General features: G+C 36.4%; 2 pseudogenes; one reads left to right on the top strand and one right to left on the bottom strand.

Annotated features, from left to right (window-relative positions):
* The first annotated feature begins 1,317 nt into the window (after nucleotides 1-1,317).
* Nucleotides 1,318-15,078, top strand: LOC141719375 (uncharacterized; annotated as a pseudogene).
* LOC141716812 (NADPH--cytochrome P450 reductase 1-like) lies at nucleotides 5,623-8,624 on the bottom strand (annotated as a pseudogene).
* Nucleotides 15,079-16,509: the final 1,431 nt, after the last annotated feature.

Below are 16,509 nucleotides of genomic sequence, written 5' to 3'. Positions count from 1 at the left end.
CATATATTTTAAATCATTATACATATTATTTTGGTGGGCTTGCTGCTCACCCTTGCTTTCTTCTTTCATCACACAACAACAGATAGAAAAGATGAACAGGACCAAGCTCCCAATTCGCGAGCGGATAGGAAACGTTCCGCAGTTTCCTATAGGCATTGATGTCGCTGTAGCTGAGGTAGGAACTACCGATAGGCTAGGCTTCAACTTTTGATGCACCAGATTTATGTATATTTATGAATTGTAATAATGGCAAAGAAATGTAAATCTATTCAGAAACCCTTTTAAGGTGTAATGGCATATAATTTTGGAATAAAATGACTCGCGTTATTTTTGGATATTCATCTCTGAGACTATAACTTGTGGTGTGTGTGTTTATTGTGGGGTCACAGTACAGAGTAGTTGATTATTTATTAAGATTGGGTGTTATTAAGGGAAATGGAACTCGTGACAACTCAGATCCCCGACCCCGGATTTGGGGGTGTTACAAAATGTACAAGGAGAAAGTCAAGAGGTGGCATAATCGGGGTCTAGTGCTCAAATCATTTGTGTCGGGGCAATAAATTCTTTTTTTCAACTCTGGTCTCCATCTTTTTCCTGTAAAGTTGAAGTCAAGGTGGTCAGGGCCCTTCATAATCAAAACTGTATTCCCACATGGAGCGGTGGAAATTTTTGAAAATGATCCGGGCTAAGCATTCAAGGTAAATGGTCAGAGGTTGAAGCATTACTATGGTCACACGGCAAACCACGAGGTGGTTAGTGTCATTCTATTGTCCATTTGAGCTCAAGGTTCTACGTCGAGCTAGCAACGTAAAAGAAGCGATTCTTGGGAGGCAACCCAAGTTTGTTGTACATTAGTAGGTAGAGGAAGCAAGAAGAAAGGAGAAAATCACAAAAAAAATTAGAAAAAAAAAATTCAGGGCCAACTTCAGTAGTTGAGCGCGCCCACGCTGATCAAGCGGCGGCCACGCCGGTTTTCCAGAGAGTGAGCGCGCTCGCGCTAATCAAGCGCGCGGCCGCGCCGGGTCCCTGTTTGAATTTTTTTTATAACAGCAAAATAAAGAGAAAAATCGGGACTTTTACTCCAAAATCAATTCCAACCCAATTTTTACTCTTCCACATCCTATAATTCCCTCTTCCAATCAAAACCATTATTCCCACGATTCTTATAATCAATTCCCACTTCTATTCAATATCAAATTCTCACCTCTCCACCTATAAATACACACACTTATACACAAACTTCTCCACCACTTCACAAATTCTCAAGCACAAATCTCTCTCAAACACTTAGCTTTTATTTTCTCTTATTTAACCTCAATGGCACCCAAGAGGCAAAGAACACAAGTTAGCAGCAACACCATCGATTCTTCATCTGTGGGTGGTGTGAGGCCAAGGTTTTCCACTCCTGAGGCTGAAAAGGAGTACACAGGGCTTCTCTGGAAGCCTATTTCTAAGGAACGAGGTTTTCTTCCATCAGGGAAGGATGGTAAGCTGTTGGAGATGATTATTGAGATGGGTTGGGTTCCTTTTTGTGAGGCTCCCGCTGTTGTGTCCACGAGTATTGTGCGGGAGTTCTATGCTAATGCGAAGGCGGAGAAGAATGGCTTCACGGTGGTTAGGGGGATGACTGTAGAGTACAGTGTTGATGCCATTAGGAGGGTGATTGAGAAGCCCGGTCAGGACACTTGGAATGATAAGACTCCCGAGGACTTCAACTTGGATCTGATCGTTGCAACTCTGTGTGCGCCTAAGACTCACTGGAAGTTCAATAGGGGCACTACTGATTACTCCACGTTCCCTGCGTTGTGCATGAAAAGGTTTGCACGGTCTTGGAACTCATTTATTTGTGCTAACATCATGCCATCTTCGCATGTGCATGAGATTACCGTGGAGCGTGCTCATCTGCTATGGGGTATTCTTCATGGCAATTACATTGATTTGGGGATGGTGATTTATCAGGGGATTTTGAGATTCTTGAGATGAGGTACCACAGGTGCTATTCCGTATGCATCCATTGTGACGAAGTTGTGCGTGGAAGTTGGTGTTCATTGGCCCGCACATGAGCAGTTGTAGCTTCCCAGTGCTCCTATCGACAGTTCTACACTGTTGAGTATGCAGGTGTGGTATGGAGGGAAGCCCGATCCTAAGGGGCTTGGGTATTCATATGATCATCTGCTAGGTGGTGTACCCATGGATCAGGCTACTGCGGGAGGTTCTCAGCAGGCCCGTAAAGCAGCTTGGAGAGCTCAGTTAGGAGAGGAGATAGGTTCATCGCAGCAGCAGCAGCAGTAGGAGGCATGAGCAGATGTTGGAGTTGGTTTAAGTTCGACGCAGTATAGACGTCTAGTGCGGAGGATGGATGCGATGCACGACATCCATAGTCGGTTTGCACATGATCTCACCAAGGCACTTGGGACAGCTTTCAGAGCCACCGGTGTTGACATCCAGTGGCCAATATTTGGTGAGAAATCCATGTATCCGCCTCCAGACACGCCTGACACTCCACCCGTTGAGGGTGAGGATTCTGATTCACAGTAGGTATGCCTGAATTCCTAACTATTATCTTCATTGAAGACAGTGAATATTTTAAGTTTGGGGGTAGTAGTTGAAGGAATATATTTGTGTGAGTCACATATAGTTGCATATTCATGATAGTTTAGTGCATATAGTTTGCATATTATGCCATGTAGTTTTTTTTTGGTAGTTTTTATGATATTTTGTTCATATAGTTTCATGCATGTGCATTTGTAACATGATCCCTTAGATGGTTTTTCCAATTGACTTGTGATATTGATGTTAATGTAGTGATGTCGTATTTAGTGATGTTAAGTCTTATCGAATTAATTTGCATGCTAGAGATAATTGTATTTCACTAAATCTTATAGGTTGCTAGAGTGCTAGATCATGATCATGGTTTGTTTGTTTGTCGAGGTTTAATTGCTTGTTTATATTTAGAATTTAGGATATTCTCTTAATAATAAAAGATATGGATATTTAAAAATTGGAGAAGATTGGATTTTATTGCTAGTAGTGTGGCTAGGTGTCAAATGGCTAGTAGCCGGCTCATATTTTTATGAGTAGTCTAGGGTTGAGCGAAATGAAACAAAACGCACTCGTTCAGAAATTTGAAAAAACAGAAAGAAAAAAAAAGAATAAGTGTTATCACTACTAGAAAAATTCCCTTAGACATCGGTTATAAACCGATGTTTTTTTTTCAAACCGATGTCTTCGCATGTTTAGAGAAAGGTAGGGGCCTTTAACATCGGTTTTTAGCCGATGTTAAAGATGTACATAGACATCGGTTTTCTTAGCAAACTGATATATAATTAACCCTTTTTTTAATAACATGTTAAAACTAGATTGTGAAAAATGGTAAATAAGAGGTTAAGAAGCACTATAAACATATACCAAGAAGAATATTTAACTGATAGACATCAGATTCTTAAAAGAAATGATGTCTTACTTTGTATAATACATCGGTTGCTACATAGAACCGATGTTAAATATGGCATATCACATCGATTTCAATTAGGTTAGCGATGTTAAATATGGCATATCACATCGGTTTCACTTAGGTTAGCGATGTGAAAGTTCATATTTACATCATTTTTCCTGTCAAAATTGTTGTGTTTTGCCTATTTTTGACATCAGTTGGTTAATAATTAAATGATGTTATATATATCCAAGATACATCGTACTCTTTAATTAAAATAAAAGCTATATCAATAAAAAACAATCTTAAACGAGAACAAATATATACCAAAAAACTTATATATCAGCATTCAACCAACATATTTCTATATCTACATTTACATCAACATCAAAAACTATTTACTTACAATCACATTCCTAACCTATCTAGCTCACTAAAGCCGCATTCCCCAAGCAATTCTCCCCGGATGGATATGCTGCTGAACTATAAATAGTATCAGCTGAAGTAAAGTTGGTAGCATCACGTACATCTCCCTCTTGAGCTTGTCTTTATAATGAACAAAGTACAAACATGAAGTGAATGCTGATAGGAGACAAGTATAAGAAATTATTACAAATTATTTACTTCACAAATGTCGAACGTAGATTTAGAAGCTAAGTCTGGTATTGATCACTGACCACATATGAATACATGATTAGTTGGTTTAGCTAGTTTGTTGTTTATAGATAATTTCCTAAATGCTAAATCTTAAACACTACTGAACTGTCAGCTTAACTGTTTATAGGATACATTAAAAATGATTTAGTAGCAGCATTCTTGCATATGGATGATGACAAGCTAATTTTCCAAATATAGTTGTTTGGTGTTCATAATAAAAAAAAATAAACTTACAACTATCAATTTTCTGCACTTTCTGGCCTGAAGGAATCCCCTAAAAGGGGCCAATCCAGTGCCAGGACAAATCATAATAATAGGCACTTTAGAATCAGATGGAAGCTTAAAATTAGACTGTCTAACGAAGATGGATGCCCAGCTGCAATCATCGCTTTCCTCCAATGGCACAACATTCTGTAAATAGAAATAATCATAAGTGTTAGCATTTAATAGAAAGACTCATAAGGTTGTGGTGAAAGGTGAGAAGGCAGATCCACTTAAAGTGTTAGCCAGGGTTCAGCGTAAGAGTCACCGGCATGTTGAGCTTCTTTCTCCAATCCCTCCACCACCAGCAGAATGCAAAAAACCCGAGGAGAAAGACATTCCTAAACCGCCAGAGAAAAAAGAGGTTACGAGTTGTAAATTATTAGTCATTGCATTTTGTTACCACTGTTAACTCTCTGTTTTTTTCCTAGTTTGTTGGTTCTCACTTCTCAATGTGGGGGCATATTTGATCGTAGTACTTGGGATCCTTATGGGATCTACATTTTTTTAAGTAATTGTTTTGTAATATTGACTGTAGCCTCAGGTAATAACAGTGGTTTCAAAAGTACACATGCATTGTGAAGCTTGTGCTCAAGATATCAAGAAACATATTGAACGAATGAAAGGAGATTCATGATTTCTTATCGGTCTAATTTCTAATTTTCTACTTTTCGTTCCCTATTCTATTGTTAATCCCTTTTCTCTTCCATCGTAGCTAAAAGGAGCACTGTGGTATAAAATATGTTAAAAAGGCTTACATGATTGCATATTAAATTAGAAGTGCATCGCAATCTGAATATTCTTCAATTATAATAAAATAACCACTTCTTGATGTTCTATTGATATTTTGTTTTTGTTTTTCTCTTATAAAATTGATCATCTATCTTGTTATTATCAATCAGAAATTCATCTCATTTTTTAATTTTGTTAGGTATTATTAACTAAGTTTTACAGTATTAGCAATTTTTACGCAAGGTCTACCATTTTAAGTTACCGACTCTACGGATACTGCTACTGAATTACTAAGTCCACTGATCGGACACTGTTAGTAGGTTATATATCATATCGGTTAAGTTATTTTTATTGATTTACAGGGATTGAGATTTAGGACACAGATCTGAAGGGCTCACAAGTGACAGTCAAAAGAGTATTTGATCCCGTAAAGCTAGTTGAGTACATGCACAAAAAAGCAGGGAAGCATGCAATTGTTATAAAGCAAGAACCAGAGAAAAATAAAGAAGAAGTCAAGGGATTGGAGAATCAAATCAACTTTATTTTTTCTGAAATAATTAAGCATTTAATAGAAAGAATCTCTGCTTTCTACATTGGAACACCGAGATCTAGATAAAAGAAAGCTAGATTTTTTATTGCAAAGGATAGAGTTAAATTTATTATGTTATTTAAACCTCCACGTTAACAAAACCCCTCTTAAGTAATTACCAACTTCATCAGTACATGGGTTAAAAAATTACCTTCATCCAAGTTGAACAGACGCCTTTGTGGATTCGTCCTGCAGGAGTTCTCTCATTAACCAATGCACAAGTAACATGAATTCTTGAGGGAGCAATCCTGTATAATGTAAAAAACATAGTTATATGCATCTGTGAAAGAATGATTAGGTGTGTAAAGTACAATATTGCTACACAAATACTGCCGTGTGAATATAATAATAAATAAACTTTAGAAGATTTATTATTAATCAGTAATAAATGTAAAGTTATGATTAATTTTTTATTAATATAACTAACCAAGGTTTGTTGAAGTAGACTAGATATCTTAAAACACTATGATTATATTAACATTCATTGATGAGTGTAACATATGCCTTCTTGGTAGGAAATCAGTAAAACAATAAGCGAAAGAGTGAATGAGTGTAACATATGCCATAAAAGATCTATATATTTGATCAGTGCGTGCCTCAAAATGCAAGGTGGAAAAGGAGGTAGAAGGGACCCTCCGCTAAATGGTGTTTCATCATCTACCTCACTGTGGATGGAGAAATAAGTGTCCGGTGATATAGCTAGTAATCTTTCAGCCTCTTCAACGATTTCAATAAGGTTTTCTAGTGTACAGTCCAACATGATCACCTATCTCATATCTGAGTACGTAAACACATAACTGTTAATCTTTCTGTAAAATCATGTTTTTTGACCGTTCTTCTTTGCATTTAAGTAGGAAAATGACTCAGTTTCCAACCTAAATAAAAGGCAAGTAAAAATATGTATTGCTGCTAACGATAAACTATAATATGACTAGATAAGGAAAGATATTTACGTGAGACTGGTGTGGGAAATTTCAAATTCCAGATGAGTGCAAGATCGATCAGATTCAGGGGTATGAAGCTCTCTTTTCACGGATACATTAGCTCTACACCCATAAAATATCATATAATCATAAATTAGGATAATGGGACTTTAAGAATATCAAATATTGAAAAGCAAGATAAAAATATGAATCAATATTAAGATACATGCAAGGATGTTGAGCATCATTAATAGCATGACCATTTGACATACTAAAAGTTCTATCCAACAAAGATGAATCGGTTTGATCAAGAAAGACCACCCGATATTCTAATACCGTGGCAGTGTAAGAAGTGGCAGCAGCTCCATCCTCTTCATCCCGAAGCAGTTGGTCTAGCTCAGGCCACACCAACTCTCTCCTAAATTGACATTACTTTGTTAAGGTAATCAAGCTTACATTCAATATTATAACAAAACTCAATCTATTTAACCTATTGTGATATCATATTGCTAAAGCTGTAATACCATGCTGTAAAGTCATCCTCAATGCATTGATCATCATCCCCCATACCCAATAGAACAAGCCGATTGGCACCTGCAAATGGTGAAAAAAAGATAACGAGATACAGCACATAAGAAGTCTTAGGCATCTCTAATGAACGTAATATTATCAATATATTTAACCTAAAACCAAAAGAAAGAGAAAGTGTTTAGATTTACATACCCTGCTCTGCAAGGCCGTCATCCATATCCTTTGTAATCTAAAATTCAGAAATTAACAACCGTTAAGTAGAATCATACAAGTGATGTGAAATAGAATCTTTTTTTTAATCTATAGGCATTTACTTCACACCTTTTTAAAATGATCATAATGTCTGTTGCCAAGACCAAATACTCCATACTGGAGATTGTTAAGCCATTCCCCCTTCTCTTTTTCCTGTTTCGAAATAATCTAAAATCAACTACAAATCCAATGTAACATGGACAAGTAGAAAAATCATATAACAGGCTACGGGAAATTACCTCTGAAAACCACTTGTAGAATCTATACTGATAGTAAAACAATGAATTTCGAAGGAGTTACTATACTCAAGCAAAATTGCATAAATAATTAACACAGAGTGAAATATATAATGATCTAAATAAACTAATCGATTATATATATAACTCACAATCAATGGTTTCTTTTTTGAATTTAGTCTCGTACTCGTCATCTTCAACCGCATAATCATCCTGTAAAATCAACCACTCATTTAGACAATCATCATATATAGCAGTAACAATAACAAGACCACCAGTACAACTTATATTGATCTATAAACCCAACTTCTTTCAAGATTAACAATACATACACCAACTTTTAATCGAGTAGATTAGAAGTTAATCTTACCTAATCAAGCAAACCCAACTTCTTTGAACACTAACAAAGCTCCAGAGACCTGTAAACAAAACTCTATTAAAAAAAAAACATAACATTTGAAAATAAATTCAAAATAAACTTAATTTTCTCACACAAATCGAGTAGACCCAACTTGTTTCAAGATTATTTAGCACCAATCGAGCTCGATTTAGGAATTAATCGAGATTAATTAAAGGTTTGTACAAATAGGGGTATAGTTAGGTTTAAAGAGAGTGATTGAGAAGAGAGACAGTGAGAGATGAGAGAGAAGAGAGACTGAGTGAAGAGAGAGTGAGAGACGAGACAGCGAGAGAGAGGAGAGAAGAGAGAATGAGAGAGAGAGAGAGAAGAGAGAATGAGAGAGAGGGGGGAAATGGTTTTGGTTAAGGGGGAAAACTTAGAGTAAAATTTTTAGTTGGGGGGGGGGGAATTTTTGGTGTATTAACGGGGGAAATAAAGAAGTGGGCCTTTTAATTTTTTTAAAATGAATATAGACATCGGTTGGTTAAGATACCGATGTCTTACAACGTCTTTAACATCGGTTTTAAAGTGACCGATGTTAAAACTGCTTTTAACATCGGTGACATTTCTAATGATGTTAAAGGGGTGATGTCGTAGGCACTATTTCTAGTAGTGTATGTATAATTGATCACGAGTGGGCTCTTTAGTACTCGAGTTATTAAGTTCTTAGGGGACTTTGTGCCTAGTGACCTAAGGCTTTTATAGTCTGGGATCCGCTAACCTAACGCTCGCTACATGAGTACAATTATATAAGTCTTTTGTGGACCTCACTCATTGCACGATCAAATAAGCATACTTGTGTTGTTTTGTTGAGAATAAAAGCATGAATCCACGATTAACTCCGATATAAGAATTGATGTATTATAAGTTATTTTGAGTCTAGATTTTATTCAATTTATAAACTTGTGATTGCTTTGATAAGTAGTGAGTCATGATTGTTGATCTAGTTGCGATAGTATATCTGTAACCAGTTGCACACACGCACGTCTCTGGTTTGTAGGTTGATTTGTGAGATTTGATTGATCTTTATGTGAATAACTTCATTTGCTGAGGTGTTGCTTGTTAATTGGTTTAGTTATTTTATGGGGATCGTTGCATTCATTTAGTTGCATTCATGCATTTTTATTTCTTGTTTTTGAGTCTATTTATGCTTGAGGACAAGCATCGATTCAAGTTTGGGGGTATGTTGAGTGGCATTTATGACACTTTATAATGCTCTATTAAGCTTTGATTTGGTGTATTTGTACTCAAGTTATTGGTGTTTTATAGTGTTTTTGCATTTCAGGCAATAATCTGAGAATCCGGTGAATTAGCATTGATTTGATGCTAATACGGTGTTAAGTTGGTGTCTAAGGAATAAAGCTTGCAAAAACCGGCTTAAATCTGCAAGAAACAGAAGAAGTCAAAGTTTTGGCAGAAGCCCAGTGCGCCCGCGCTGATCAAGCGTGCGCCCGCGCTGATCAAGCGCGCGCCCACGCTGATCAAGCGCGCGCCCGCGCCCGAACTTCAAAAAGCCAGCGCGCCCACGCTGATCAAGAGTGCGGCTGCGCCAGGTCGGGTTTCAAGAATCCTGTTTTGAATAGAAGACTGATTTCTGGACTTCTCTGCTGTAATAACCCCAATTTTTGGAAATATTTGAAACCCTGATGAATAGCAACTTTTTGCTGATGATGCTGATTAAGGAGAATTATCTAACCACACTATATAGGATTACTGTTATGGAAGTTCTGAGATCGTATTAGTATTCCCTAAAGTACATGAGTGTATGTAAAGGTCGTTAGAATTCGGATTCGAACACTTTGGTTTTTCCCGAAAATCCACCGGATACCAAAAGGATTAAGTATAAGGTAACAAAATTAAAAGGATTTTTATTTAAGGATTATAGTAGAGGATCATTAAAGGAATATAAGCTATTAATAAAGGTTCAGGGAAGCCCAAGTAATAAGATCCCGGATATGATCCCTCAAACTATTAACGAGAACGAGATTTAAGCGAACCGTAAAACAAATAAACGATCAAGAGACAAGCTTGTACAAGAAGCCAAAGATTATGACATCATCAAACCACAAGGTGTGGACAAGCGGATGCAAGATGACATGTGCTTGATGACATAAGCATGGTTTAAAAGATATTTAGCCCAAGGATGATTTATGGACATTTATTATGACCTTGGTTAATCAAATCAAGCTTAGATTAACTAAACAAATAAAACATCACACCAATTATCCAAGGCAAATTAAAGAAGCATTTCATCACCCCATTTTCAAAGCTTGCTCTCGGCCAAAACCAAACTACCAACTTCAAACTGTCATATCTCCTTTAATACTGACTCAAATAGTATGTTCTATAGCTATTTGGAAAGGTATTGAGATGGCCTACAACTCTTGTTCACAAGTCTCGTCAAAATAGGCAAGGTAAGACCCTTATTTTTACCGTTCTTTCAATCAGACTTTTAAAAACTTCAAAATCTAACTTTGTGTTTTCTTGATTGTTTGTGAGATCCAAGCTTGTATAAGGATTAATCAAGGTTTTCAGGCTTCTTAGCAACTTTACCCTCACAAATAAATGTATAAAACTTCTGTACCTTTAAGTACTAATTTTGTTTTCTTGAATTTTGGGATGGTTTGGATGGATGAGTGGTTGTTTGAATGATTAAGCTTGAATTGAACTTTGATTGTTAAGTAGATTAGTTGATTATGGAGATGGTATAATATTGAATTGGATTTATATTCTTGAGCTTGTTTTGGCTAAGATCAGTAGCATAGGTTTGAATCTTGAAGTTGTGGATGGATTGTAGTTGGAAGGGATTGATTTGGAGTGGTAAAAATATTGAAAATCGCTAAGTTCTAGCCGTCATAATGCCCGAATTTTCTTAACTGTTTATGTGCTTCACTTTAGGATCCGTGAACTCATTGTACGATTCTAAGCTTTGCCATTTTTAGATATTTCATGTTACGAGCTTCGGTTTGATATATCGTTCTCCTAAATCCGAGTTACGAGTGATGAGAAACGACCATTTTAAGTAACGGTGTTTCGCGAGCGAACACCAAAACCTCGAGTAGCTTTGAGACCATAATTGAGACCCTTAAATGATTAATTGAAACACGACAGAATTATGTCAAGTGAATAAGGTAGTTAGTAAGGTTCTCGCGAAAGAGTCGCCTTAAAATTCGTAACGGTTAATTTATTAAAATTAGTGGAGCCGAGCGTACGCGAGTGATTAACACAAATCGTTAAGCGTATAAGCGACCGTTAGGGTATGAGTGAGTTTTGACTAGTTTCCTAAGCGACCGTGGTCTAATTCCGGCTTATGTTGTTGTTCATAGGTTACCGGACCCACTCTAAGCTTAAGTCTACCCCGTAACACTCAGGCAAGTTTTCTACCCGTTATTTTGTTATTGTGATGTAAATATATATATGCATTATATTGTGATAAGTGCATGATTGTTATTAGCAAATCTTGAGATATATTGAAGCATGTTAATATGATATGTATATATATATATGCATTCCTGTTTTGAGATCTTGATATCTCATTGTCAATTCACTTGCTTATAAACTGCATAATACCTATGCTAGAGATAAGCAGTACTTGCGTATACCCTTACTATAGGGGACCCAGAGTTGAACATTTTTCTAAACCGGGAGGCGATGTTACCGAGTATATTATATATATATACAATATATATATATATAGTTTTCAAAACTTAATCGAATAATGTTTATTCGATAGTTTTAAATTATAAGTGAATATTAGTTTGAATATTAATTCGAGGACTTATGACTCCATTTATTTTATTAAATAATATTCTTTATTTTCTTAAAGAATAATGTTTCGTTATTTACCAAGTATTCGATAAATGATTGATATCGTCAATCATTCTTACCTTAAATATTTTCAAAAAGTTATTTTCAAAACTTTTACTACGTTTTCTTTGATAAAAGCTATTTGTTAGTGAAATATTATTTATAGCATAATATTTAGATATTCTTTGATTATATTGGAATTGATTTATTCTATCAAATCATCCTTTGTCCAAACGCTTTTAAAAATGTTCTCGGGTCTTCAAAATGATTTTAAAAAGTTAGAGCGGATCCCAAAACTCATTTTCAAATTTAAGATCTTTCTTTCGAAGGGGATTTAAATACTCGCTCAAAACCTAAGGGATCCGGCTCCATGGTATATTTTTGGCACAACGAAGTTGCGAATTTGATAAAAGAGTTTGATTACTTGCCCAACATTCAGGAAGTAAGCCTAGTCGAAATGCGTCGGCATAAGCGACATGGGCTCAGTGGGAGTCCATCAAGGTCTAAATGGCTGAGCCGCAGTCCATCAAAGCGTAAGTGGCTGAGTGGTAGTCCAGCATAAGGTCCTAATGTGGCCAGGGTAATGACCAGTGGGGAATTCATCCATCTACTAGTAGAAAAGGTGACTTAATTGGTATCTTTGCCTGATCAGTAAGATATCAGGTTTATGCCAAAGTTTTCTTCTTTCCAAATTCATTGGGTATTACAACTCTGTTTATACTGTTCATAACAGAGGTTTTCAAGGAAAGTATGAGATAAATATATAGGTGTATATATATATCGGGACTTAATGAAGTATCTCGTAACTTCATTTTTTTTAATGATATTTTAAAGATTGATTATATTCAAGTCTTATCTTGTAGTCTCATCTATGTGGTGAACTTTTGAAACTGATTATAACTTGAACGGTGGTAGTTCAAGTAGTATTCGAAAAAGATATAAGTATATTGGAGTATCTTATAACTTCATCTTTTCAACTTATATCTAGTAATGACTATCTTATGCATGACAAAGATTTTCAAAAAAATGTTGAGACAAGGTTAGATATATGAGATCACCTTGCAACGATATTTATATACAGTTATAAACTGGAACTCTGTGTATATTATGCAAGGAAGAGGATTTCAAAAATTTTGAAAAGTATATATACATATATACTGAATATTTTGCGACTTGGTCACGATAAGATATCAAACTTGGTTCATTTCTTCTTGATAAAGATTTTCATGAGTACTATAAGAATGCTCATATATTGTTAATTATTATACATGTTATTTTGGTGGGCTTGTTGCTCACCCTTGCTTTATTCTTTCATCACACAATAACAGCTAGACAAGATGAACATGACCAAGCTCCTAATTCGTGAGCGGATAGGAAACGTTCCACAGGAGTCATTGATGACGCTGTAGCTGAGGTAGGAACTACCAATAGGCTAGGTTTTCAACTATTGATGTACCAGACTTATGTATATTTTATGAATTATAATAATGGCAAAGAATATGTAGAGTTATTCAGAAACCCTTTTGAGGTGTAATGACTTATAACTGTGGAATAAAATGACTTGTGTTATTTTGGTATTTATCTCTGAGACTATAACTTGTGGTGTGTGTGTATATTGTGGGGTCACCGTACACAGTAGTTGGTTGTTTATTAAGATTGAGTGTTATTAGGGAAATGGAACTCGTGACAACCCGGATACCCGACCCCGGATTTGGGGGTGTTACAGAAATGGTACCAGTGCTAAGCGTTATAAACCTCAGAGATGATGCGACGTTAAAATAATAAGTTCACTAAGATAATATGAACTCTTTCCAAATTCATAGTCAGACTACCTAACGTAGTACTGACAGTTAAAACCCTTACGAGAATCCTTATAAATATCAAGGTAGTTGCATAGTTCGTTATCGTATAGGGTAGCGGGGCACCGAAACCTGAGGTTCAGGAGCAACAACATGATGATGTTTTACTACATATTGGAGATCAGATTTTGGATCCAATGGAGCACCCTAACGAGAGACCGAATGCTGTTCATATTAAGGATGTAGCGATTAAGGATGTTTTCCCAAAAGGGAAGGTTATTGAGGAGGATTCCATGGAGGATCCTGACGAGACTGAAAAGATGATCACTAAGGAATTAATGATCGTAGTTAAGGCAACTACCAGGGGTAGGATTGGCCGGTTACTACTATAGGTTTGTTCAAGTTTGCAAAGATAGCAGCCCCTTTAACGCGGCTTACTCGTAAGACTGAGAAGTTCGAATGGACAGAGAAATGCGAGAACAGCTTCCAAGAACAGAAGAAAAGATTGGTGATGACCCTTATATTGGCTTTGTCGGATGGAAAAAGAGATTTTGAGATTTGTAGTGACGCTTTGCACAAGGAATTAGGGTGTGTTCTTATATAGCGCGGAAAGATAATCGCGTACGTGTCAAGACAATTTAGGGAATATGAAATTCGATATCCCACCCATGATCTTGGGCTCACGGCAATAGTTTTTCCCTAAAGATTGGAGGCACTACTTGTATGGAGAGAAGTGCGAGATTTACACAAACCATAAGAGTTCTACTATATTTTCACGCAGATAGAGCTCAACATGCGCCAGAGGAGGTGGTTAGAGCTAATCAAGGCTTACAATTATGAGATTCTTTATCATCCAGGGAAAACCAATGTGGTGGCTGACGCCCTTAGTAGAAAGGAGAGACTCAAGATGATAATATCTTTGGAAGAGTTGATAAGAGATTTCGAGAAAATGGAAATAGAAGTGAAGTAACCGGAGCCGGTACTGAAAAGCTGTTTGAGATTGTAATGCAGCCCGAATTATTGGAAAAGATCATATTGTGCCAAGAACAAGTGATGAATGAAGGCAGAGAGCTAATGAATAAAGAAGAGATTAATACCGAGAAAGATGATAAGGGAATAATGAGGTATTCCTACAGAATTTGGGTTCCAAATGTTCAAAAGCTTAAGGATGGGATCTTAGATGAAAGCCATAGTTCGCGGAATAAAATTTAGGGCAAACCCTGAATATGATAGTCAGGGAGGTCGCCATCAATAAAGAAGGAACCCATAACATAATAAAGTGGAAAATAAGGATTTTAACGTATAAGATAACCCCGATTATGGGAGAAGGATGAAACATTTCATACTGAGAAAACAGAAGTCGAGCAAGATAGGAAGAACCAGGATGGTACTCCTATTCGGAAATTCATGGACCTGCCTAAACATAACTTATACTTTTATCCCCAACCACCACCTTGAGGAAATAATGCGGTGGGAAATTCTTTCAGGACCTTTAAGTCGCTAAGCTCTCAGAGTTCCAAGGAACAAGTTGACCCAGTCGAGGCAAGGCCTGGCTAAAGGAAATAGAGGAATCATTTGAGATTCTAAATGATTGATGAAGTACAAAAGACTGTTTTTGCCACTTACCATCCTAAAAGAGAGGCCACCCGCTTGTGGAAGGCTAAGGAAGATAGAGAGATAGTGTAGAAGTTTTAAAACCAGGCCAGAGGCAGACAAGTATGATGAATCATGAATCTAGGTTGTGAAAGTCATCAAGGTTCATCTGAAGGACACGAATCCAGAATGACGGGATGTTTGAAATCAATGCTTATATTGTGTTGGTTCATGAAATGGTTGTAATAGAAACGAAAATAAAAGACTGAAAGGGGAAGGAGTTTAAAGGGATATAAAGGAAATAGAGTTGAGAAGCGATAAGGGAGTTAGGTATGTGAAACCATAAGAAACCCTAGCAATAAATATAGAGAAGTGTGTCATCATCAGCGCGATGGTGACTGATCATGAGATAAAGTCAAGGTTTGAAGGCGTAAGCGATACGTATAATTAATCCCCTTTAAGTTGAGAGTATTCAATGAAACTTTGAGATAGACCGATGGATTAATAAGGAAACACGGATGAACTGAGGAGACAGGATAACAAGAAATTAGGAAAATAGGATGAATGAAGTGACCTTCAAGAATGTGAAGTGTATGTAAGACCGGTGGCTTGATACCCAGAAAGGGAGATGCCAGGTATAAAAGATATCCCAACATTGAGATGACGGTTGAGATAAATAATTGGAGATAAATGAATAGTTAGAACTAAAAAGTTCACATTGAACACGACCAATATCTTCCAGAACATCTCTTTTATCATTACCAAATTAGGAAAGAAAAGAGGATAACCATTGTTATCTTTTGGAGGCCATATAGATTGACCTCAGCTTGAATAAGGATGCTATTGTGAAATTTGGTATAGACTATCGAGGTGGGAATGATTGAATAAGATAATCTATCAAGGATATATGACTTGATTTATCCATGGAAGGATGCAAGTACCTTTTTAAAGGTGGAATTAAGGATAAAACCTCTATAACTTGAGATAAACCCTGAGGAATGCATAAAGGTTGGAATTTCACCCTTAATAGGGACAGAATGAGTTTTGACTGTATGAATTGGAAATGATTAAGGTAACAACAACCTTTAAGGATCAGTGGAGAAATTTTTCAGAAGTATATAGACAATGGTTCTAGTATTAGTAAATGGTATTTTGATATGCCCTGTATCTAGGGAATGCATGAGGAACGAGTCAAGGATAACCTTAGAGGTCTTATAAGGAGAAAGGTGATATTCAAAGTTCTGAAAAATAGAAATTTTGATAAAGGAAATATGATGTAATTATAATTATGCCAGG

Source organism: Apium graveolens, chromosome 4 (genome assembly GCF_009905375.1).
Source record: "Apium graveolens cultivar Ventura chromosome 4, ASM990537v1, whole genome shotgun sequence".
Classification (NCBI taxonomy): domain Eukaryota; kingdom Viridiplantae; phylum Streptophyta; class Magnoliopsida; order Apiales; family Apiaceae; genus Apium; species Apium graveolens.
Note: the sequence above shows the minus strand (reverse complement) of the source record. Positions and strands in the feature narration are given on the sequence as shown.